Below are 25,822 nucleotides of genomic sequence, written 5' to 3'. Positions count from 1 at the left end.
CTTCCCCCTAGAGATTAGCGGGAGTCTGGTTTGTCCTGTGGTGACTGCTTCTACACCTATGTTTTTTCATCATTTCGAAGCTTTGACTTCTCTGCTCTCAGTACACATAGCCATTATTATTATAGCCATGACTTACTGGAAAGCTACCTTCAAATATGAAAAGGCCAGATCTGGCTTCTGAAAACCCTTTCATCCCTCTGGTCATATTCAGTTCTTGAAAGTATTTTTCTGTCAGACTTCAGTAAGCAAGTTGGATTTGGAGTCCAGGGAAGGTTATGAAGTAGAAGAAAGGATTGAAAACTGAGTTCAGTGTTACTTCCAAAGCCCTCCTAGGGAAGCAACAATTTATTATTCATTTGGGAATTCTGATCAAGGGGAATATCCTCTCAAAACTTAAGTGACTGGCTTTGCCAGAAGATCTGAAATGGGAAGCAAATTCCAAGTTGAATTGTTTTAAGTTACTAATTCATCTACATTTAATAAGCAATAGGATGACTTCCAGAAGCAAGGTTGGGTTTTTTTATTTGTCTTTGTTTTTGTCAGCAAGGCAGGGCTAGACTGGGTTCAAATTCTTCCTCCATATACTATAGCTAAAAACTTAGGCAAGTTATTTAATCTATCTCTGTGACTCCTTTCCTATTTATAAAAAGGGCAAAAGTCATATCTACCTGATAGAATTATCTGAAGGATTAAATTAGCTAATATAGCACACACTAGTGTTATATTTGTGCTTCACCAATCCAGCCCGTGTGGTAGCAAGAACACCCCAAGCCATCCTCTCTTTTAACTAGCTGGGCTTTGTCAAGGAAAGTATGATGTATTGTAGAGATGAACATCACCTAAAAGGCGTATTTTATTTCAAATAATGGCTTCCTTCAATGGAATGATGCACAATCCTGCTTGACACTCTGCGCCCCAACGCTATTTGGAGCAGGAGACAGCCTGATCTGATATTTATAATGGGCTCTGACACCCCATGAAGCCGCTGAGAAAGTTACTATTGGGAAAAAAGGCGGCTAGGAAGTTACCCTTCAAAAATAAACTGGAGAGCCGCCTGCATTTCCCTCTGCTGCCTCTGGAAGAGGTGTGCTATCTAAAGTGCTCCCATCATGAATAACGATTGAGGAACTGCCTTTACTCTCTCCACTGCTACACTCGCAGGCAGAAACCCCACGGGCCGATGCTACCGGCGTGTCACTGTAGCTCGGTTATCTCCCACAGTTAGAACCCAGCAGGAGACCGGCCGCGAAGGCGAGGGGCCGGAACACTCCAGCTTAGTCGGGTTTTGAAGGTCGGACCTAGCCCAGCACTTATCCCGGAGCCTGATTTTCCGCGGCATTTCCGAATAAGCTATCTTTGTTTACATTTTGAGCTTGGCTCATCTTCAGAAAGCATTACTACCTTCTGAAGAGAGCAGCATCTTGCTATGCAGACTGCGCTGGGGGCAGCAAAGTTCATCTTCCCGGGTAGGGAAGGGCGATTCTCTCGCCACTCGCGCGCGCTGTGACCCATGTTTGGATAAGAGGGGGAGGTTTCGGGGAGGTGGAGGTTGGGGGTGGGAAGGCGAGGAGGTTGGTGCCGGGCAAGCCAGAAAAGTGCGGAAGCTGGATGGGGATCTTTCTAGAAAGTAGGGTGGGAAAGGAGCTGGGGAGGGCGTGCGGGGGAACGGGATCTGTCAGAACGTGCGTGTGAGCCGAAACAAAACCCAGGGAGGCGTGAGCGGCGGCGTGCGAGCGAGCGGGGAGCGAGGGGCGCCGGCTCGGGAGGGTGCGCCTGGTGAGTGACACGGGGGCGGGCGGCCGCCGGGCGGGGGCGGCTGCGCGGGCGGGAGTGTCCCTGCTTGGGGCGGCCGAGCCCCAGCAGGCAGTGCAAGAATCCAGTCCTCCGGCCGTGCTGGCTGCGCCGTCCTCCGCGAGCACCGGCAGCTCGGGACGGCGTGCGGCCCAGCAAAGGCTCCTGCTCCGCCCGCCCTCCGCGCCGCAGGGGCCGCCGCCGCTTGCGCCCCCCGCCCGGGATAGAGCGGCCGCGCTCCTCCGAGGTAAGCCAGCAGGCGGGCCCCCAGCGCGGGGACGTGGGACGCGGCAGGGCCTGCGCGGCCGGGATGAAGGACCTTGGTCCCCGCCGCCGGCGCGGTCCTTAGCCTGTGCTCCCGGCCGCCGCCTCCCGGGGCGCTGGGTGTGGCCGAGCTGAACGCGGACGCGGGCACCGGACGCGGCGGTTGCCGTTCTTCCTCTCCCGGCCGGCGCGGGCGGTCATCGGGAGGCGCCCCCGGCAGGCGTGTGTGACCGCTGCGCTCGACGTGGACCCGCCCGCCCCGAGTTGAGTGGCTCGCGGTCCCCAGCCTGGTAGCTCCGCGCTGGCGCCTGCTGCCCTCCCGCCGCGGCCGCGCTCCAGCTCCCGGTGCGGGGCCGGGGTCCCGGGCTTCCCGCGCCCCTCGGCGCCAGCCGGTGCGGGTCCCTGGGCGTTCGTGGGCGCGCGGCGAGGGTGCGTCGGGGAAGTGGGCGCCCCGGGCGCGGGACAAAGCGGTCGTCCGGCCGCGTCTGGGCGGATGGACGACCCCCCCGCCCGCGCCTCCCCTCCCCCAGTCCGCCGGCGGTGGGCGGACTGCAGCCTAGACCCAGGGTCGTTTCCAAGACGCAGAAAGAACTTGACTTTTGCGTGCCTTGGAAGATCGCGGTGCTTACTCGCACTCTTCTCTGTGGTCTACGCTGACTGCGGACATAGGGGTGAAGGACCGAGCCTCCACCTGGACCGGGATGCGACGGAAGCCTCCCATCATTTCCTTCCCATCCTAGAGAGTGGAGGCTTCCAGTGCGCAGAACGGTTGGTGTGTTTGTGAACTTGATGAGATTCGGATTCCCAGCAATCCTGGTTTTTAAGCAGATGCCAAGGTTTTGGAGACCTGACACTTTCATTAAAGATTTTTTATGTAGCATTTTTCCTTTACAGTGACTGTAGCTTGAGAACTATAGAAAACCCTTGAACTTAAAGAACCTTTCTTCCCCTTTCATGAAACGTTATGTGTAGTATTTTCACTTACCTAAAATGATTTATTAAAGTATCAGCCTCTTTGCAGGTCCACAGATTTTAAGAAAAAACAAACTTGGATTTTATAACCTGTGAAGAGAAAGAGGAAAGTTGCGTGGTCTTTATATCATCATTTTATTTTGTTTTAAAGGAACAATTCATTGCTACCCTAATTCTGCTTTCCAGAGATTAAGCAGATGTGCATTATGGCAGAGGAAAGAAAGGACAGGAAGTCAGAAATAGAAGAGACTATTCAAGTAGTAAAGTCAACTATTTTGAAAGAACTCTTTTAAAAAGTTGCCTTCTGAATAAAGTATTTTACGAGCCTTATTGAAATTGTGTTACTTAACCAGAAAGCAATGTGTTGTGTAGATGGGGGCAGTCTTAGCAAGTAACCATAGTGCTTAAAAAATATCTGTATCTGATGTCTGTTCTTTAACCAGAAAAAAATTAACTTTGGGAATGATTTTCTATTTGGACAAGGCAAATACTACTGTAGTCTCTAATTAGAGTTTTGGAATAAACTCAAGCTGGGTTAAAACCTTTTTCTATGGAGCAACAGAACAGAACACATGTCAGATTCCGTATGGCTTTAAACACACACACAGACACACACAGACACACATACACACAGGACTAGCTCCAAAAGAAAATTTGTATAAAAATACAATCACTGGAATGCAGAAATTATTTCAGAGATTAGTAAAAACAGCTGAACATCTGGGAAAGGAGTATATTAATTGGCAATTTTCTTTCTTTAATCTGAAATATTAAATGATTTCCTCAGGATCAACTTAGTGTGCTCGATTAGGCAGGCAAAATGATCAGTGCTTCTTTTGTATTCCTTCTGTTGGAGGGAGCCCCTGAAAAGAGTCTTCAGTTGTTAGTTTCTTAATTTTCAAGTGGCCATGTAGAGAGAGGTATCCTTGGGCTTGAGAAGCTGCTCCGCCAAGTCAGCAGTGATCAGAGAAACAAAACACCTAGGCCACAGCATGGCTGTCTCTGAAACACTGCCAGATAGGTCACCTTTGCCATGGAAGTGGCAATATTTTTTTTTTAAGAAGTCAGGCTGTAGCAATGCCTCTTTTCAGTCCTTATTTTCATCAGTTTCTTAGTCTGCAATCAGAAAATTGTGCCACCATTAACAGCAAATGTTCATTGATGGTTGTTTATTGGAAATGCATAGGTGGTCTTCATTACCTTTACACAATTGCAATCAACATCTTATGAAATGAGTCAGGATAAGAAGTTTGGGTTCCAGTTTTGATATGATGGAAAAAGTAGAAGTGGCTTATGGTAAGATTTAGTTTGCTACCAGCTGTCTTGCCATGTGACAAGAGTGATTATGTGCTTGTATGCATCTGGTAGATACTGCTTAGTCACTCTTCTCTGGTTTTGCTTTCCTGGTGATCTTCCATAGTGCTTTTACTGTTATTTGACTATGATAATTGAATCTGATGGTGGTTCTAATGTGTGTACCCAGAACAGTAACTTTTATAAGCATGACACAGGATGTGAGGGCAAAAACCATATGGACAGATTTGAATGGTTGTGTGTATTTATCTCTGAATGGTTGAACATAATTCATCTAATCAGTTAATTCTATCACTGTTCCACCTTAGAGTGTAATCACACAATTAAAATAGAATTTTCATTATACAAACAGTTAAAAACCCAGTAAACATGATTATAGGAGAAAAACAAACCTTATTTTTTCTTTCCTCTTTTGAAGTTGTCTGCTATGAAGGTGTTATTTCCTTGACACATCAAAATGGCTAATTTAGGGTTGTGATGTTTGTTATGTAAATAGGCCATATGTTGAATTTCTATAGACATTTATCTGTTCTGTGTTGTAGCAGTGGGTAGAAACCCCTAAGTACAATAGCAAAAATAATCTGGGAAGACAAATCTCTACTATAGATTTCTTTTCCATTATGTTTATTTGATAGCCAATAGTTTTATTTTCTTAAAAAACTCCTTAAATATGATCTACCTTTCTATCCTAATATATCTTTGACTGTAGTACTGATCAGTTTCCATTCCCATTTATTTGCTTGTTTAACAGACTTTTCATGGTGGATGTCCAGCTCTCAGGCCAAAGGGTATAGGCATGCTAACAGATTTCTTCCCATTTTCTGCTACACATGTTCCTTTGATGATAAGAAGACTTAACATTTCTTAATATTTTGAGGTTTCTCTGGATCACAAAATCTAGGAATCACTTCAGACTCTCTCCCACTGAGAAACCTTGACAACTTTTTCTTTGTGACAATTTCCCCAAGAGCATACCCCAGTATTTTCTTTTCATTCTTCATTGCTGCTTGGAGCCCAAGTTCTCAGACTTTACTCTCTGCTAGTGCTGTTTACACCCCTCTCTTTCCAGGTCTGTTTGTATTGAGTTCCCCCATCTCATGTGCTTTCACCACACTGACTTCCTTCTAAAATGCTTTTCATTAGATCACTTCTCAAAGAGTATCTCACAAGAAACTTGTGGTAAGCTCAGCTTACTTGATTCTAAGCCAGTGCTATTTCCAGTGCAAGGTGGTCCCCAACTGGAGATGATCTAGCTTAAGATTTATCAGCTTTATGTAATACAAACATGATATGCATCCAGCAGAAACTATACTTTGAATATTCATCTTTTCCTGGGCTAGTGATGCTCACTTTGGTATTCTCTTGTTGGTGCTGAGCAGTGGCAGTGAGCTACCACTTCTACTGAGCCATAAGGTCAGGAAAGGAAACAAAGAATGTGCTACATGTGTCTAACCTGAAGCCCAGTGGGTCACACAGAGTACAAGATAGCTATGATGGTGGCTCAACACAAAATCATAAATGTAAGATATGAGACTTTAAAAAAAAATTTTTTTTCTTGTACCTTGATCGCACAGTTCTCTAGTGTGAACATTGTAGATGGCAGCGTCCTGGCACAGTGTTAAAAGGATGGATACCTCTTCCTGTATTGCTAATGGTTTTAGATATGTGTTCAATAAATGACATGATTTAAACACTTGCTATAAAATAGTCTTTCTGTTAGATGACTTGCCCAGCTATAGGTCAATTGAAGTGTTCTGAGCATGTTTAAGGTAGACTAAGATTATCTCTGACATTCGGCAGGTTTAACAACCTCCTTCTAACTTACTGTGGGTTTATTGAGAGTCTTGCCACAGTAAGCCAAGGAGCACCTATAGTTCAAATACTTTCCATTCCTCCTGCCCTTGGCTGGCATAAGGTCCAACCTCCCAGCCTGGTAATCATGTGCTTTATATTCTTGCCCAAATTTAATTCAACAGTTTTATTTTCTACATTTTAACATGAACCTCCTGTTTCTACTGCTTGGCTCCTTCTGCCCTTCTAAGATGACGTGCTCATTTTCATTTGTTCTCTTTTGTTTATGCCTAGCTTTTTTTTTTTTTTTTTTTTTTTTTTTTTTCCCTTCTTTTTTTTTTTTTTTTTTTTTTTTTTTGCCCCAGCTGTCCTGAACTCACTATATAGACCAGGCTGGCCTTGAACTCACAGAGATCCGCCTGCCTCTGCCTCCTGAGTGCTGGGACTAAAGGCATGCGCCACCACGCCAGGCTAGAATTGTCTTTTCTGTTTTTCTCTGACCTAACCACATTCTTCAAATTCAAGCCATGGCTGTGTTACTGTCACTGTTTCCTCCTCCTCCTACCCTTCTGTCTCCATCATTCTTAAATTTAGACCCTTAGATCTTCTCCTGCACCACTGAGTACCTTATTTTTACTTCCTAGATAGATTGCAAGTTACTTGAGGGTGCTGATGTACCTTCTAACTTCAAACCATCTGTAGGTCTTTGGTCATAGCAAGCAATTAATTAATTTCTTCTTTGAAGAATTAATGTCAGAAGGCTGATTTGTCCTTAATTGATGGTCTTTGAGATTCTCTCCATGTTGCTCATCATTGTGTTTTGGGGGCCTAGCTCGAGTCTGACACTTAATCATGACCTCAATAAATATTTGTTAACATAGAAATTAATGTTGACATTGGATGAAAAGGACAGGCATTTCAAGGAGGTGTCTGTCAAGGAGTTTTTCTCCATTTTTCTTTTCGGTGATTTTAATCAGTCTCTCCATTCATCATCTGTGAGGATTCTGCGGACTCAGCATTTCCCAGGATTGAGATAATGATGGAGTCTGGCAGTTGTTACTTGGACTAAGAAGGCTACCGTTATTTTAAGGTGGGAATGGGACCCAATAGTGAGCAAAAATTAAAAAAAAAAGGCTTTATGCAAGTATTTTATACATAAGACAGACTTAAAGTTATCAATTATATAAGAATGCTGTTAATTGGCCTTAAATTTTCAGACTGTATGCAGGGGTACCTAGCCTTTCCCTTTAAAAGCATCCTTGTAAATTAAAAACTGTAATAATCATCTGGGACTCCATCTAAGAGTGAAAGGTGAGTTAGAGAAGAGTTTGCCACATTCACATAACGTATTCTGAGCAAAATCCAATTCTGTAAACTTATTTTGTATTTTTGAGGGTTCTTTCGTAGAAAGCATCATGTCTACTGAGGAGTTTGGTCTAGCAGGAGAATAACATGCATCCAAGAAAGAAAAATCTTAAGGAAGTGCAGAAGAAGAAAAGTTTCCTTCTTTTGGGAAATAGAGACGTCTGGAATGACAGTTGTTTGGGCTGATTATTAAAGGAATTAAGATTTCAGTAGCTATTATTGGGTATTCATTTTAACATCAGTTCTCAATTACATTACTACTGCTTCTAAGCTGTGGTCTGCAGTGTTCAATAATGGAACCTAAAGAATCTATAGATGGCCCCAGTAACCATGCGTGATGCCACATGCAGAACTGACCATGAAATAAAACGCAAAATAAATCTTCTAAGCTGTATATCCCATTGTGTTCCTGGATTGTACCTAGCTCATTTAGAATGCCCAGAGGGGCCTTCTGCTCTATGGCATAGTACAAAAACTGACACTTTCCAGTACTGTAATGAGAATTCTTCAGATTGTGACCCTAAGCAGCCAGTGTGGGCTCTGCCCAGAACTTCTACTGTCGCTCAGGAAATGACTATAAACACACTGTTAATAATACAGAACCCTCAACCAATTCTATAGAATTACCCTATGGACACCAAAACTAGGGCCAGTGGATGCATAGTTCATTAAGATAGGACAGCTTTCCTTATATTAACCCCAAATCTGTTCAGCACTTGACTCATGTACTGTAAAGAAAGGATATAGACATGTAAATCACCATTTAAAAATTTTTGTTGAATTTTTATTGAATTCTTGAGATTTTCATACAACATAATTTGACGGTGTTTAGATCTCCCCCCCATCCACATCTTCCCTTACTGCCCCTACTCAATTTAATATACAATATACTCTATTATATATGTACACACACACACACACACACACACACAATAAGGCCTATGGATTCTAATTTATGTCCTCAAATGTCCTTCAGTGTGGGTCCATCTACTGGAGCCTGTTTAACCTACCAAGAGTGCCATCCTTGAAAGAAACTGTCTCTTCCCCTCCCAGCAGCCATTGGTTGCCAAAAGTTCTTAGGTTGGGCTAGGATTTCTTACCCACTTTGCCATGCCTATGCTGGTATTTTGTCTGGTTTGAAGTTGCCTGGGACTTCTGTATGTTGTCACCATTGCTGTGAGTTCATATGAGTAACTCATTAGCTGTCTGGAAAACTAGATTTTCTTGTGGTCATTCACCACCTCTGGTTCTTATATCTTTCTGCCCCACTTCTACAATGATCCTTGAGCCTTGGTAGGCAGAATTTTGATAGGTGTCCTATTCAGGGATAAGTGCTCTGTAGCCTCTTGTTCTCTGCACATTGGCCAGTTGTGGGTTTCTGTGTTAATCACCATCTTCTGCATAAGAAAACCTTGCTGGTGAGTCTAGAGATGCATTAATCTATTGGTATAATAATAAATCATTAAGAGTCAGTTTAATATAACAACTATTTAATAGAAAAAACGGTATTAGGCTCTCCCCATCATGCCCTGTGACATGTCTACCCTCGGATTCTTTTTTTTTTTTTTTTTTTTTGGTCTTTTTGAGACAGGGTCTCCCTGTAGCCCCAGCTGTCCTGGAACTCACTATATAGACCAGGAGGCTGGCCTTGAACTCACAGAGATCCACCTGCCTCTGCCTCCCGAGTGCTGGGATTAAAGGTGTGTGCCACCATGCCCAGCCAGCCTTAGATTCTTAAGCCTGATAGCAATGTCAGGTATGGACTTCATCCTTTGAAGTGGCCCTTAATTCCAAGTGGAGAGTATTTGGTTACTCCCTTAAGACTTGTGCCACTGTTGCACTGATTGGGCATATCTCAGCAGGCCAACTGTTGTAGTTCCCAGGATTCACAGCTGGGTAAGGTTTATGATTACTTTTTCCTTCTGGTAACATGCATAGCCCCTTCCAGTACTGTGAAAGCTTGCCAATAGAGATGAGGCTCTGAGGTCAACCCCAGCTTGATTTCTCCTTATTTGTTCTACAGTTCATGTATGTAGTGTCTTCAGCAATAGGATTTTACTGTCAAGTTCTGGTGGGTAACCAAGAGCAGGAGTAATGGCCAGTAATGTTTGAGGGTCTTTGGGACCCCTGGTCAACAGCTTTAAGAGAGGGAGTCCATTCCTGGCATTGGGTTTTACTTTGCTAGCCTATGGTATCTAATAGTGGCAATGTCCCCCTGTTATATGGTAATGCCTTTTAATCTCTTTTTATAATACATACACACACACACACACACACACACACACACTTTAAGAAGCTTCTATAGGGTTACTTATCCCTCCTTATACTCCCTCCTCTGCTTTGCCCTCCCATTCCCCGCCCCGTTTAACCCTTTCTACTTTATTATTCTAAGGTCCCTTCCTGTCACTTGGCTTGATTCCTTAATTCTCCTTAGGGAACAAGATACTACCTGTGACAAAGCACTTATTGTTAATGACATCCAATTCCTAGAGATTTGGAAAGATTGAATATGGTCATCATCAAAGTTATCACTTATTGATCAACTAATTTAAATATGACACTGAACTTGAAAGATAAGAGTTTATATACCCCTTTAAGAGGGGAACACTCACAGACACTTATTCTCTGTGTGTGACCAGTTGTAGAACTCTGTAGTAGTCTCCATCTATTTTAAAAAGAAGCTTCTTTGATGAGTGGTGACAGGTATATTTGTCATGTGTATTTGACACATGTCATTTGTATTTGGCTATGTTTACAGTGCCACACATTAGTTCCCTTCCTTTGAGTCCAATTGGCTTTAAGTCCAATTATAAAGCTGTTGATAACCCCCAGGATAAAAGTGCCACTACTGTACAGATACAGTTTGCTGTGCCAGTCATTGTTGTGGTTATTAGACTTTAAAGCTGAGGTTGAGCAATTGATTGATTTTTCTCCCTTAGTAGCTTGCATAGTGTCTTCCAAAAAGATGAGAGCTAGTCTTCAGGGAAGAGGTTTCCAGGTCAGTTCCAGATCCATTACTCCAAGTCCCGTGTGCAAAGTAGGTCCTGTCTTCAGCAATAGGAGCTTATCTTCAAGTTCTAGGAGGCAATTAAGGGCTGTGGCAATAGCCTGTGTTATTTTGGGAGTCTCTTAGACTACTCTGACCAACAACTCGAAGGGAGGCTTCTACCTAGTACTGTGTTTCTTGATATATAGCCTTCAGCTATACACGTGCACTCATGTACAGATAGTGTATGTGTATTTTTCAGTAGGCCTTTGAACTGATGCATTTCCCCTCTGGTTTTTCATACCACCTAAGCATTATTTTTCATACCTGGTCACACACAGAGAATAAGTATCTGTGAGATGCCCATCCCTAAGTAACACGTCTACAATGGAACCTCTACACCTAAGGCTCATCATGGTATGTAGTAGAAGGTGAGGAGGGCGTAGAGAGGCTACTAATGCATCTCTCGACTCTTACCAGCAAAGCTTCTTCAAGCAACAGAAAGCGATGAACATAGAAGACCTCAACTGGCTAAAGTGTAGAGAATAAGAGACTGCAGAGTAAGTGTCCCTGGATAGGACTCCTGTATTAAACCTCATCTGCCCAGGGCTCAGGGATCATTTTGGAAGATGTCGTGGAAAGATAGTAAGAACCAGTAGTGGTGCATGACCATAAGGAAACAGAGTCTTACAGGCTCCTGGGAACTTGCTTATGTGAACTTACAGCAGTGGTGACAGCATGCACAAGACCCATGCAAACTCAATCAGACAAAAAGCAGCATAGAACTGGGGAAGTTTGCAGGAGACCCCAACCTTAGCCAAGGAAATTTTAGCAGTTGATCACTGCTGAGTGAGGGAAAGTTGATCTTCTTTATGGGAGAGATTCTAGACAGGCTAAACAGGCTCTATTGAATGAACTCACACCAAGGGACGTCTGGGTACAAAACTTGACTCGATAGGCCTTAACATATATGACAGAATGCATGAAATCCAGTGGGTGGTCTACTGGGGGGGTGCACATAGGGGAGAGAGTCTAAATATGATTAAGGTGTATTATATGCAATGCACAAAAACTCAACAAAATATATTGAAAAGAAAGAACACTGAAGTTCAGGGAAGTTACAGAACTTGACTGACCATAAAAAGTTGATATATGACAGTTAATTTCCTTGGTGTCTGAACCCCAAGCTCCTGCCTTTTCTTACACCACACTGTGAGTAATGCGCCATGATACTGAAAATGTTTACCTATCAGTTCTGCTCCAACAGGGACCCAGTCAGAAACACTACTAGCTACAACCAAGCGGCCATGGCTGTGGCTCTGTAGATGATAATCAATGCCTGAAGTGACGATTCAGATGAAATCTACAAGTGTGTCAAAGACTTACAGTGTTTCATACCACATCTTGAATGTTCTAGAAAAACAAGTGAATCCTTCCTGTCTTCAATTTGATATTTTATGCATGATATGTAAAAGAAAAGAAAAAAGCTGTCTTTATGCATGATCATACTGTTAGCCTCAATACCCAGGGCTCCCCTATTCAAATGCTCAACTAATCGTGGATTGGAAACACTTGAAAAACTTGTGTTTCTGTTGTCATTCTCTAAGCAAAACAGAGCAACTGTTTGGCATTTATATTGAATTATGTGTTATTAGTCATCCAGAGATGTTATGTGTACCAGAGGAAGTGTGCAGGTTCTTTGTAAGATATATGCCATTTTATATAAGGGACTTGCATAGCCATGCATTCAAGTATCTGAGAAGGGTCCTGTAACCAATCACCTGTGGATACAAAGGGATAAATACATTGCACCTGTATTTCTAATTAATAATAGTTTGCAATAATAATGTTCCATCTTTCTTATCTGAATATCAGGATCGTCTTTCACACTCTCTCTCCTTCTTTCCCTACTTCTAGTCTGATGATGGATGGTCCTTCTAGATGCTGCCTTCTCTTGCTTTCTCAGTAAGCATATGTGAATCCTTTTTGTCATGTAAGGACAAAATAAGGCAAGTCCCATTGGGCCTTCACTCTGGCCTGGCTGTATTTCATCTCGTTCCTGGTCTTAGGAAAGTTCTTGTGTATTGCTTCTCCTCACCTTCCTTTCACTTCCAAGTCTCTGCAGTATTCCTGTTCTCTCAGAACACCCTGGTCATTCAACCACTAGATAGTTGAGAATTTCTGCTATTTTTTTGTTGTTTCTTTTTAGTTTTTTAAAGACAGCATCTTATTGTATAGCCTAGACTGGTCTTGAACTCCTGATCCTCCTACCTCCATCTCCCAAAGGTTGGGATTATAGGTGTGCATCACGACGATTGATTTTATTTCTTGACCTGATAGGGCCATTTGGTGTTACTTTAACTCTCTGCTCTGTAAAATGTTGCCCCTCCCTCCTTTTCAGAGTCATCCGTTTCTCCTGAGTTGTTGTCTCTTACAGCTATTCTGCCTTGGCCCTCTATGCAGGCTTCTCCCCACCTCTCAAACCTCAGCATCCCCTGGAGTTAAGTCTCTGCTTGCTCCTCACCCTTTCCCCAAGGCAGCTCATATATGACTTGCTTCTGCCTGCCACCTGTATGTTACTGATTCTTAAATCTGTAATTCCAATTGGGAACCTTTTCTGGTATCTGCTTCAGGTACTTTAAACTCAATGAGCCCCGATTCTATTCCCCAGCTCCAAGCCAGCATATGCCGCTGTGCTCTGTGTCAGTTAGTGAAACCACTTCACCAAGTTTAAAATGTAAGAGTCGCTGTAGATGCCTCTTCTTCAGCCCCTACATTTTCTTGGTCACTGAGCCCTGTATAAACTAGAGGACTGTCCTTTCAAACTCCCAGGAATCTGGCCTCTCCTTTCTACACAGTTACTATCATTGCTGGGGTCAGGCCCTCAGTCCGTCTCTTGAGGTTTATTCCAGCAGCTCAGAACTGGTCTCTCTGCCTTCTGGCTGGCCTGCCTCCAATCCATTTCTCACAGTGCTGCCTTTCTAACAGGCAAACCTGATCATGACTCTCCACTTCTTAAAATCCTCCAGCACAGTGACTGTAGCTGAGGATAAAGTCTAAGCTTCCTAGCAGGACACAAAAGCTCCTTTGTGAGAGGAACTTTCTTTTCAGGTGTGTATTCATCTCCTTTAATGGTCACGGGCCCTGATGTCTACCTCTGTCCATGGCATCCTCACTAAAGGAAATGAGTTGTTATAGGAAAGAAATGATGGGAGGGATGGGAACAAAGGAGAGAATTGTGCTGTCCAGTACTATAAGTACCACTCACTACTGCATGTGGCCATTGAGCACTTGAAACATTACTAGATGTGCTAGGAACGTAAAAGAAGACTTTATAGGGAAGAAGGAGGTGTTAAATACTCATTAGTATAAGTGTATATCTGTGCACATGTGTGTTGTTGCATGTGTATATGTGGTTATACATGTAGGGGCTAGAGATAACATTGGACATCTTCCTCAGTCAGTCTCCACTTTATATTTTGAGACAGGGTCTCTCACTGAACCTATCTGATACAGCTGGACTAGCTGTCTGATACCCCGTCTCTGCCTCCCCAATGTTGGGATTACAGGTACGCGTTGCTTGCTGTGCCTGGCTAAAATTTTTACATTGAGTACTAGAGATTACAAGACTACTACTAGAGATTGAGTTCAGTTTTTCATGCTTATGCAGCAAGCACTTTACTGAATGAGCCATCTCCCCAGCCCTCATTAGTATAATTTTCGCTACATGTTGAGATAGAAAAATTTTGGATATGATCAGTTAAATAAAATATATTATTAAAACTAATTTCACATTATTTTAGCTACTAGAAAACTTGAAGTTGCCAGTGTGGATTACATTGTAGTTTTATTAGACAGCATCATTACAGAATATATCTGCATTCCTAGGAGATGTACCTGGTACAGCTAAACCCATGAGCCTTGAGAATGATTAAGTCAGCCCTATAGCACAGAGAAGCAATGGTTGTTCAGTTTCTCAAATCCAGAGGTATAAAGTGCTTTAGAAAAGACTCAGAAACAGAGAGACAGATTCTGAACACCATAGGCAGGAGTCATGCCTATAATGTGTATAGTGTGGAAAGCTCAAGCATAGCTCTCTCTCCAGGCCTCCCCACTTAGTTTTAGGAGTAGAGCGGGAATCCTGTGGTATGGGAAAGGGAGTATTTGACATAGACAAAAAGGGAAAATAAAATCACTCCTAGGAGCTTCCTACTTGTGAGGTACCAGGTGAGATTCTGAGGGCTAGGTCTGTGAGAACCTTTATCCTGCCATTAGTCCGTCCTGGTGGGTTAAGTCACAGTGCTCCAACTGTCTAGCTCTTAAGATCCTGAACCAGTTCATGAATCAGTGAGTTTAGAGTCAATAATGTGCATACCATACAGTCATTGTGCACCAGGCAACACTCTGTGCCAAAAAGCTGATAAGTGCTCCATGGAAGTTATGCCAGATACTGAGAGAGGCCTTCTGTGCATCAGTTGGCCCCAAAGGCTTTGAGAGAATGGCATGGGGACTTTCAGAAAGGCCCAGCAGATAGTGAGCTGTATCCTAAGAGCTATGCAGAACTTTATGTCTTCACAGTGGAAAAGCGACAGGAAACTGAGCTCGTCAGGTTGGTGCAGGAGGGCAGAGGCCTCCAGGAGGAGGAGGTATTGGGAGAAACCAAGCTAATGAAGAGCGCAAGTTCAGAGGACTAGATTCCGTGGACATCTGGGAAAGGCAGTATAACTAAGCATCTTCTTGAGAAGGGATTGCATGCTATATTCTCTTGAGTGTTAAGGTTCTGAAAAGAACCTCCTCTTTTCTTGCTTTCACTGTGAACAGCTGTTTTTATTTGCTTTACGTAATCGGGAATTTGTATAAGATGTTGTTAAGGGCATTGTTCCTGTGCCAAATATAAAAGTTTGAAAGTCATAATCCACATTAAATGCCCTGGCAGGAGTAGTGAGCCACCCCAGTGTGGTTATTTTTGTTTACAGGATCTTGGACCACCTTGGGACCTTTGCAGAGGGAATGTCACCCACTCACATCTGGACCGTAATGACTCACCATCCAGTCGACCATGCACTTTGGTCAGGGAGTCAAACCTCAGCCTTGCTCTTGAGTTTCATGTTTTCCCTCTGTGCCAGGTTCTATTTGTCTCCCACATGTGAAGTCCTGCTTTGAGTTCTTTTGTGAGAATCCCAAGTCATATCCCTCCTCACCTTCTTCAGACAATATTGGTACCAATGAGCTGCAGGCCTTAGGCCTGAGTCACTTTTTCCCAGAACTCTTTGGTACTGACACCTACTAACAGTGGTCAAGAAACTTGATTATTTGTGGTATTTGAATAACTTCCTTGCATATTGGCTATATTAGTTAATTTTTGTTATTAAAACAAAATACCTAAGGAGACAAACTAAGGGTATATTTAGCTCACAATTTTGGAGGCTGAACGACATAGCTCTAGCTCTAGCAGGGGTCCCATCATGGTGGACGAAGTGCATGTATGTGTGAGGAAGAGACTGCATCTCAAAGCAGGAAGGCAGAAAGAGATGAGGGTCCCATAACCCCTTCCAAAGGTACACATCCAATGACCACAGCACCTCCCAGCAGGCCTCGCATCCCAACATTGCCATACTGAGGACCAGGCTCCCAACACATGAACCTTTGGGAGACACACACACACGCACACATACACACACAGACACACACACACACAAAATATTGACACTATATCAGTTGAGTTTCCATAGTTCCAGACCCATAACCCACAGATGCCCTTGGGATGGGCCACTCCACTGGTCTCTGGGTCCCATTTGTACAATATGCACAACTTGGAAGGAGAAGAGGAAGATAAGTACACAGCTCCTTTTCATAAATTATTATCCATCTGTGTGTTGTCTTCAGCGGCAAGGCTGATCTTTTGCGTTGAGGAAAAAAGTGACTGCCTTCATTGTTTGATTTCAGAATCCGTACTCCTTGAAAGGGATGCTTCAAATATCAAGTTTCCTTTAATATGTGGGAAATTCACATTACAAAAACTATCCTTTTTCCTAAGACCAGTGTGACTTGAAAGAAACAGACCAAGTTGGGCGTTTGAAAGTCCTGGTTTTTGACTCCTGATATTTTCTGACCGTATGAGCTTGGTCAAGTTGTTTAATCTTCCTGAACTTTGTTTCTGTCATATGTGAAGTGAAATTAATAACACCTGCTACTTTGTTGCGTTATATTATGACTAGATAAGACAATATAAAGTACCAGAGACTCAAATGCAAATACTGTGGAACTGGTGATTTAAACTTACTAGAAATGTGCTCCTTAGGTTGATCAATTTTATATACCCTTCCCTGAGACTGATAAAAGGGAATAAGAAATCCAGACCAAAGGGCCAAAATTCCACCTATTCGGTGGTAAAGAAAGAACCAGAAGGAAAGCTGCCTTCACATTTTAGTTAAGTCCAATCCTGTGTAATGTTTTGCATTTGTGGAAATAGTCATCTGGGATTGTGGCTGCATCATGAAGCCATGGAAGAAAAGCCTGTTTACATCCTCTGCCAGGATAACATAACAATAAGCAAAGCAGGTTTTTTGAATCTGTATAGTCAGGTGCACTGCCGTCAAAATAAACTTTTATTTCAGTTCTTAGCTGATAAATTACAAATAAAGGAAGTTGCTAAAATATCCTGAAAAGGAAGCTTCATGCACAAATCAGACACCAGGGACAGATTCTTTACACTGTTTTGTTGGAGCCATTCTCTCCTTAACTGTGGATGTTTGAGAAGCTCTTTCTTGGAGGCTTCATTGCTCACATGAAGAGGAAAGCCTTAAAACATGAGGAAGCATGATTCTGATTAGAGGCAATATTGTTCAAGTGTGGGCTGACTCTTGCACACTGGTGATTGCTAGCACCTGACGGAGGGAAGAAACCTCTGACTGAAATGCTACAAAACAAGAGTGTCTGATCTGAGGTGTTGCCACGTGTGATTGACAGGTGTGCGGATGGGCAGCCTACCATCATTAAAGGGCAAAGTGGGAGGTGTCCTGCTGGCTGCTGTGATGGCTGATGGCCTGCTCCAGGAGTCTAGGTCTTTCCGTCCCCTATGAAATCTGAGCGGTGGCCAGTCCTTCTGGCCCCTCTGCTCCTGTGCAGTCGATCACCTCACTGTAACACCCGAACCTGATACAGTATGATCTCAAAATTGTGAGTACTCGAGGACAAAATATACCTGCTTCCTCCGAAATTAAAAATGAGACTCTTCAGAAACGTTTAGTGCTGGTTTGTGGCACTGAATATATAAACTCATTTATTGTTCTGATGATCCCTGAGCAAGAACCATTTCAGCTTTGGTAGATGATAGCAACTCAGGTTTCCATGGCAACACTAATTTATAATTTCCAGATTTTGATAGAGTTTCACCTTCTGGACTCTTCTGGATTGCATTTCAAGTCAGTGTTTTATTATTGATTAAGGCAAGACATATTCAGATTATTGCTTACACGAGAAATACAAAGAGCACCTTCATGAAGATTTCCAAAAAGAAATGGAAGCATAGAATGCATTACGTCCTGTTAGTGCATACTGTAGTCCAGTGTCCTACCAATGCAGTAATCCCCTCCCAGTCATTTGAACCCATTGAGGGATGCAGACCTCGTACACTAATGATGCCATGTAATGCTAATGGCTGTAGTTGGCTACACTCCTAGATCTGAAGATTGTTTAGATTTGGGCCTTTTCCTGTGAGCACACCACACTTACCAAACATAGGTTCAGGGTGCTAAAATCTGCCTCCTGCGCCTTCCCCTTTTGTCTTCCACATGCCTTTTGCAGTACCACAGAATAGTCTGGTGGCTAGTGGAGCTCTTCAGATCTCTGACCACAGCTCTTGTTTCCTACTTGAACTCCTCTCCTTTCAGGGTGATAGAATCCCAGTGGTCAGTATTTCTCACCCTGCTAATGCTCCTACGGGACCCACCATGCTGTCTGCTTGCTTCTTAAGGGGTGGCATCTTCAGCTCAGCAAGCTAGGCCAGAGACTTCTGAGGAGGAAACACAGGGCTATTTGGCTCTAGAGGCCAAGGTCTTTTATTCACCTACTCAGATACCATGATGGCCTCCTTTGTAAGCCAAGGCCAGCCATTTTTAGTTCACATATGAAGGAAAACAGAACTTCCAAGTCTTTTTCTCAACACCTGCTACAGCTCTGGGATTCCCTCCTCTCCTTGAGCAGCTGATTATGTATTTAGAGGATTTCATCACATTTGTCCCGTATTTTTTTTTTTTTTTGTCAAATTATTTTTCCTTGTTATGAAGGCAGTTTTAAAATTTGATTTTTAAATCCAATCTGTTAGCGATACTTTCATTTACTTACCAATTGCATGTTTGAATTTGTGGATGTGTTTGTTTTTATTTACAGTGCCAGGGTTTTGCAAGTGCTAGGCAAGCACTCTTATCACAGAGCCACACCCCCAATGTCTGAAGATGTTGACTATGACAGGCTAAAGATGGATCTCTGGCTCTTTCTACAAGAGGTTTCTTGACATCAATATGAGGATTTTGTTAGTTTTTAAAAACAAAAAGTAGTTTGAATCAAAACTATTTTCTTTGTTGTCAAAGGGGAGGTGAAGTGTTAGATGCCTTCACAACACTTGCTGTTGCTCTGTTTGCTGCAAATCATGGAATCTGTTTTATGAGTGAAACAATTAATTCAGAATTAATTAATTAATTAGAAAAATCACTAAAAATTGCTTTTTAGTATGCCACTCAGCTCTTTTTTACAGAATCTTGCTCTCAAGATGAATTGGTGGAGTGAGAGGAAATTAGGTGCCACTCCAATGTGATGTCATGTTCAAACCTCGTAGGAGCCACAGTATTGGGCTGAGATATGTCCAGATAGTCATTGGGCACCTACATAAATGCTCCATGACACTGTCAGTTACATGACCATGACAGAATGCACTCAGATACTATGTCAGTAATGGATATGTCTTCTCTAAACAGAAGATTCTGTTTTATTTGCAATTTTTTTTTCCTTTTACACTATGACTTTTTAGATTAATGTCAAATATTTATCCACTAACACACAGTGCTATGTTTTATGGTATTTATGTACAAGATAGTTTCTTTTTAAATATGTTTTTTTGCCTTGGATTAGATGTAGAAAAAAAGATTAGTAGTCATGAGAAACTCAAATCCACAAAAAGTCAAGGGATAAACTTGTCTCATAAAAGTGCTGGTAGTCATATGATAGTTAATAGTTTTGAAGTTCTCCCACACTTTTTCTCATTTGAAAAAAATTGATTGTAAAAATAATACATATTCGTTAATTTTGGAAGCTACAGGAATGGATGCAAATATATTAAAATGTAGATAAAACTTTACCACTTGGAGATTGTCACTGCAGAGTTGGGTGTGTTTTCCTTCGAAGTACACATTTTTGGATGGTTTTAAGAGTTCATGGTATGCACGTATACCAAACATCTCATGGTGAACATAGGAAGTCAGCACTGAAGGACCAGTGCGATGCAGTAGTTTAAAGTGTTTTGGGTGCTAAGGGTGTAACTCAGGGGCCCCTGGGTTCTGTCCCCAGCAACCCCATCCCCCAAAGGGCTTTGGAATCAGATATTTTGAGATTCCAATCACAGCTGTGCTACTTATTACGTAGTGGCCGTAAATTACTTAATACTCTAGATCTCCATTTCTACTTCTATGAAATGGGCTAGTAACAGTGAATAACTAGAGTATTTATTATAAGACTTAGTACTGCATGAAAAGTATGTGGTATGGTGCTTGGCCCATAGCCTGTGTTTAGTGCACGTGCTCTATTATTAGATGAGGGATTTTTTTTTTCTTCCTTCTGTTTTGTTCACTTAAATTCTAGGGTCAAAATTTCCTTGTCAGGAAATATTTTAAAACACTTGAAATGACTGCATAAATTTCAATATATGAATGTACTTTAATATTACCATTTCCCTACAGCTAACCCATTTCTAATTATTTTCTATCATAAAGAACACCACAGTTAAGATCCTATATATTGCTTTATGTGCATAGACATCAGACTGAAAAGTGAATTATTGATGGCATTTGTATGGAAGACAGGAAAAACTTTAACAATTCTTTAATGTTTACTAATGTGCCATGTTATCTGCTATGTCTTCTTTAGAGCAAAGCTCTCCTTTGACCACTGTACAGCCCCTTTGAGATGGGTCTGTCACTCCCATTTTTCAGAGGAGAAATCTCAGAGGGTGAATGAGTAGCTCAGTCAAGGTCACAGAGATAATGGAGGTAGAGGTGGTGCTCAGAGTCGGTTGTCTGATTTCAAAGCTTAAGCTTTCCCTTTCTGGCTTGCATTCATGCCTATCTTTTTGAGACTGGCAGAATGAATAGTCACCATTGTGCTTTCTACAAAATGTCACTTGGTGCCACGTAAAAGATAGGACACTTGGCTGAAGCTTTTGGCTTGCCCAGTATAGTTCCTCTTGTATGCGTATGTTCTTATATGTTTTGGAATCAGGCCTCATTTAAATAAGGCATTAAGTAAAGGAACACGGGCATTGATATGATTGCTTGCTGAAAGGAAAGCACAGGGAAGAAAACATCTATTCAGTCAATAAAACAAAACCCTTCTTTGTTTTAGTTGTATGGACTAGGCCAGTGTCACTCATCTCCCTAGGAATCGGAGTGTCTCACATAAATCAGCTTAGAAATTAAACAGTAAGAACACTTAAAATAAATCGATACTGTCAAAGAAATCATTTCTCTACTTGCATATAAGACCCAGAAAAGAAAAAAAAACTTTAAGCTTTGGCCATAAGATGGTACACCTGAAAAGAGCTCTAACAATTGTTTTAGGTATCAGTAGAGATATAGGTGAGACTTAAAATATACAGAGATAAACCCCCCAAAGAACTATTTGATGAACTGGCAGGTTGTCTTTAAAAAGTCAGCCTTTTGGAACATTTATCTTGGCAGCTCTCAAATCTGACTCACGGCATGTAGTGTGGCAGTCAATCTTGTTGGAAAAATGTATAATTAATATGATGAAGACGGTGCAGGTATTGCCAGTCAGTACCTTACACAGTTCCTTAGAACAAAGGGATGAGTGAAGCCATCTCTTAATAGGGTAATTCTAGTTTGTCATTTTCAATTCCTAGTAAAAATGATTAAAAATTCCTGGTTGTAATATTCCACATATGAGATGCTTTGGTGCAGAGTTTATAACCAGTTATTGTACAGTCAAGAAAGCTATCTTTGCTTTTTGAATTCTTGAATGTTTATATCCCTTGAGCTTACACATTTCTGTCTTAGAATTGTCCTGTTTCCTTTAGTCATTTTCATTCTTGAAAGGGAGAAACACTGTCTTCAGAGTCCCAGTGGCCAGAAAGGTTTGGATGTTGACAGCTTGTCTGTCAGCTTAGACTGTTGATAATGTTGTCATATTCTCTCTCTCTCTCTCTCTCTCTCTCTCTCTCTCTCTCTCACAGACACACACACACACACACACACACACACACACACACCCCCCAGGGCGGGCACAGGTATGCTACTTTGTTATAGATAAGAGATGGGCAGATATTTTGTATAGAAAAATACAGAGGGCTCACTTCATGTTTTCATTATCTTAGCTCCTGTAGGCATCCCAGTTTGGATTTCTGAATGACTTGGCACTAAGCATCTCTGTTCAAATTCTGGTTCCATTAATTACTAGTTGTATGGCTTCAGACAAGTTGCTTGCACATCCTTTGCTTCAGTTTCCACACGTCTAAATTGGGGATAGTGAGCACTCAAAAGAGTTTTGGTGAAGAGTCTGTGAGACCTGTGTAGATGATTTAGCTCTCTCTCTCACACACACACACACACACACACACACACACACACACACACACCCCTGAGGAGGTATAGGTGGTGGGAGGGCCAAACATGTTAAATTTTAGTTTCAGTTTTTTTTCTTCAGGCATGTACTTATCACTTAGCTCTCTAACTGGACAGAAAACTCTCCTTGTGCGTGCCTCAGCTCTTTGGTTCACCAGTGGAGATGATGAGGACTACAAAGCCATAGACCATAAACCATTGATTAAATATATTAATCAAACCATTTGGCTAGCTTAAATATTCTTTCATGTTTTGTTTCTTGTTATTAGTTAATAGCCATAGGTCATCCCTCTCTAGAAGGTACAAATTTAAGGTACATACAGATGAATAACGGGCATGTTTGTAAAATGTTTATAACAGGTCCACTCCTGGGCCTAACACCACCCGACCCTTTGGACTCTTTGCTTGTGTCATATTTCAGGTGATAAGGGGACAGGCTCTGTCTCTACTCTGGAAAACTCCAGTTGCTCAGTTTGGAATCTCTCAAAGCTTGGATGCTCATTCCTGAGGCATATTCTTGTGAGCAGTGGGGGGACCCAGTGGCATTAAAGGATTGTCTTTTGAACACATTAAAGCCCTTTGTGAATGTACACATTTAAACCGGGTGTGGTAGCACCTGCCTATAATCCCAGCATTCAGGAGGTTAAGACAGGAGGATTACGCATGAGTTCGAGGCCAGTGAGGGCCACAGAAGAAATTCTAGGACAGCCAGGGTTACGTAATAAGTTCTATGACAGCCAAGGCTACAGAGCAAGTTCTAGGACAGTCAGGGCTACATAAAAAATTCTAGGACAGTCAGGGCTACATAGCAAGTTCTAGGACTCCATCACAAATAAATAAACAAATAAAAGTGAGATACTGTGATTTTACATTGTCCTGAGATAAACGCAAAGCTAGCATATTTGATACATATGTTTTCAATAAAAGGGTTGAAAGAAAAAAACAAAAAAGCAGAAAAATATTCTGGCAAGATGGTATTATAAAAAAAAAAAAATTGGAGATTGATGATTCAAGCAATCATGGTGTTGGAGAAAAGGAAAGAGAAGTTCAGAGCCCTGGCACTGGAAAAGGCAGGCTTTTTGAAATCTCTTTTGATCCCCCATCCTGGCCCAGGAACCACACTTCCTCCCTTCCCCTAGGCTGCCATAGGGTTCCCTCCCTCGCTTATATTACCCCACAGACTTAGGGTTAGGAGGACGTGATTTGTTCATTGACTAATCCTTGTTTGGGCCTTCTTGTAGGCTGCTTATGAAGGTGTTTGGAGTAATTAATAATTGAAATTTATCTGTGCGCCTCAGGAGGGAGCATGGGAGCAAATGCTAGATGTTTTAGATGAACCTCTTTGACCTAGGTGAGCTGACCCATGGCCCACTGGGCCTGAGTTCACTGAGTGTGTTTGGTGGTGCTTAAACCTGCTTGCTATTCTGATTTTGGATATTTCTAAATTTTGTATCTCCTTCTGTATTGGGAAACTGTTGTGAGCTTACCTCCTTTGCTTTGGTTCCAAAGCGTCATTCCGTTTATTTCCTTATCAGCCATCTCCTGAGTGTCTGCCTACAGTCAGTCCCAGTCAGAGGAACAAGGGGAATCAGTGTTGAAAAAGAAACAAGCATACCTTGATAGAAAGCAAGACTTGCCTGCATTGTTGAGAAAAGGGAGAAGTTAAATTTGTAAGTTTTTTTTTTTCCACTGATGTACTTTCTACAATGAATTATCTATGCAAAACATCTATACCAATATTCATTTATGCAGCAAATCTGATTATAATGAAAATCCTGTTTTGTCTTGTTTTATTTTTTAGTGTGACTCAGGCAGACACCCATAGTACACAATTCCAATGTAGCAGATGACTTTGGACAGTCCCTCAGGGTGAGCCGAAATAGGATTTGACCTGTATATCAAGCTTTTTGTGGTTTTGATATTTTTCATTTCCACATGTCAACAAATACCTGACTTGATAGTAAAGTCAGTTAAATCAATATTTTTTGCTGTAGTCAACAGCAACATATATCCAAGGGCAACATATGCCCAACAGCCACATTCTGTTGAGCATATATATTTTATCACAAGACTAACTGACTAAACTACCTTCCAGTGAATATGGTGAAAATATCCACATAGCTACCATGTAAAAAGAAAGCCAGAGACTCTATAAGCTTGTTCCTCACCTCATATTTAAGCAATCTCACAATTTATTTTGCTCACTGTAATGGTAAAGAATGGCAAAATGGAGGTGGTTTTGATTATGGTAGCCTTGGTCTCCTTTTCTGTCCTCCATCTCCCATCCCAATCAGAATATTTTTCTTTTTACTTCTAAAATTTATTCTTTCACAATTTCACACATATATAATATACTTTGATTATATATTCCCCTCCCCATTAGCCTTTCATCCCTCTTCCCTGGCCAAACCCCTTCTCCCCAGCAAGACCCCTTCCTACCTTCAAGTCTCTGTGTGTGCCCCACTGAGTTTAATTAGGGCTATCTTCACGTATATTTACTTCAGTAAGGCAACTTAACCAATGGCAACACCAGTGGGGAAGAATATGATTCCTTTCTTCATCAACCATTAACTGCCTGCAGCTCCTTAAGGAGGACTGGGGCCCCATCCGCTCCTCCCCCATCCATGGTAGAATGTTGATGGGTCCATTCTTGTGCAGGTAGCCCTTTTGAGTTCCTGAGTGCAACAGCCATGTCATGTTCAGAAGATAGTGTTTCCAGCACCCCTTCTGTTGTATGACACTATAACTGGGGAAACATGAACAAACAAATACTCACCCCAGACAGGGAATCAGCAACAGATCAAAGTAAGGATGCTACCAAAGGCCAACTGGTGATCCAGTGAGTTTATTGGGGTTGCTTACAGGAGTATGAATGAGGGTTTTCTCATATGAGCAGAATGGCTCAAAGACAGCTGCCTCACCAAAAACCAACTCCCGCATGGGTGACAGCTCATAAAAGCTGGAAACTTGAAGTGCACTGTACAACTTTCAAGCAGGTCAACAGGTTGCGGAGTGTCTTTTCCAGACAGATTAGTTGGTCTGAGCCTCTTGTCTGGGAGTCTTCTCAGCATCTTGGCTTGTCTAAGGATGTGTCTCCAAAGTCTTTGCTGCTTATCTACCCTTCTACACTTGGGAAGAAAAGGACCTAATATGTATCTGGTCAGTTTCAAGAACTTCCTGCTTCAGCTCCTTAACAGGTTTATGGAGCTTCCCTACAGGATGAACTGTGTACCTCCCCTTAGAACAACCTGTCTTAGGAGCTTCCCTGAAGGATGCAAAGTTTTATCTCTGAGGAAATTGCTGCACAGCACCTTCTCATCCTCCAGGGTTCTTTCTACCCCCTTCTCAGTGATGCTTCGTGAGTCTTGGAGGGTATGATACAGACGTTCGTTCGTGGTTCAGCACTCAACAGTCGCTTATTCTCAGCACGTTGACCAGTTGTGAGTCTCTGCATTGACCATCACCTGCTGCAAACAGAAGCTTCTCCCAG

At 42.2% G+C, this 25,822-nt stretch overlaps 1 protein-coding gene across 12 annotated transcripts in view; it reads left to right on the top strand.

Annotated features, from left to right (window-relative positions):
• The first annotated feature begins 1,238 nt into the window (after positions 1–1,238).
• Spats2l (spermatogenesis associated serine rich 2 like) overlaps positions 1,239–25,822 on the top strand; it is a 174,493-nt gene continuing 149,909 nt past the window's right edge. For 5 of the 12 annotated variants that reach the window (XM_029563613.1, XM_029563582.1, XM_029563591.1 and 2 more), the window contains exon 1: positions 1,803–2,038. The gene's annotated coding sequence lies outside the window, so the exon portion shown is untranslated. Of the gene's footprint in view, positions 1,467–1,634; positions 1,777–1,802; positions 2,039–25,822 lie in introns of those variants that run through there. The other 7 variants (XM_008833355.3, XM_029563609.1, XM_008833343.3 and 4 more) reach the window with 3 other exon arrangements.

The sequence above is a fragment of the Nannospalax galili genome, unplaced genomic scaffold (genome assembly GCF_000622305.1).
Source record: "Nannospalax galili isolate Female #2095 unplaced genomic scaffold, S.galili_v1.0 scaffold610, whole genome shotgun sequence".
NCBI classification, from domain to species: Eukaryota; Metazoa; Chordata; class Mammalia; order Rodentia; family Spalacidae; genus Nannospalax; species Nannospalax galili.
The sequence above is the reverse complement of the archived record's forward strand: the minus strand, read 5'-3'. Positions and strand labels throughout refer to the sequence as shown.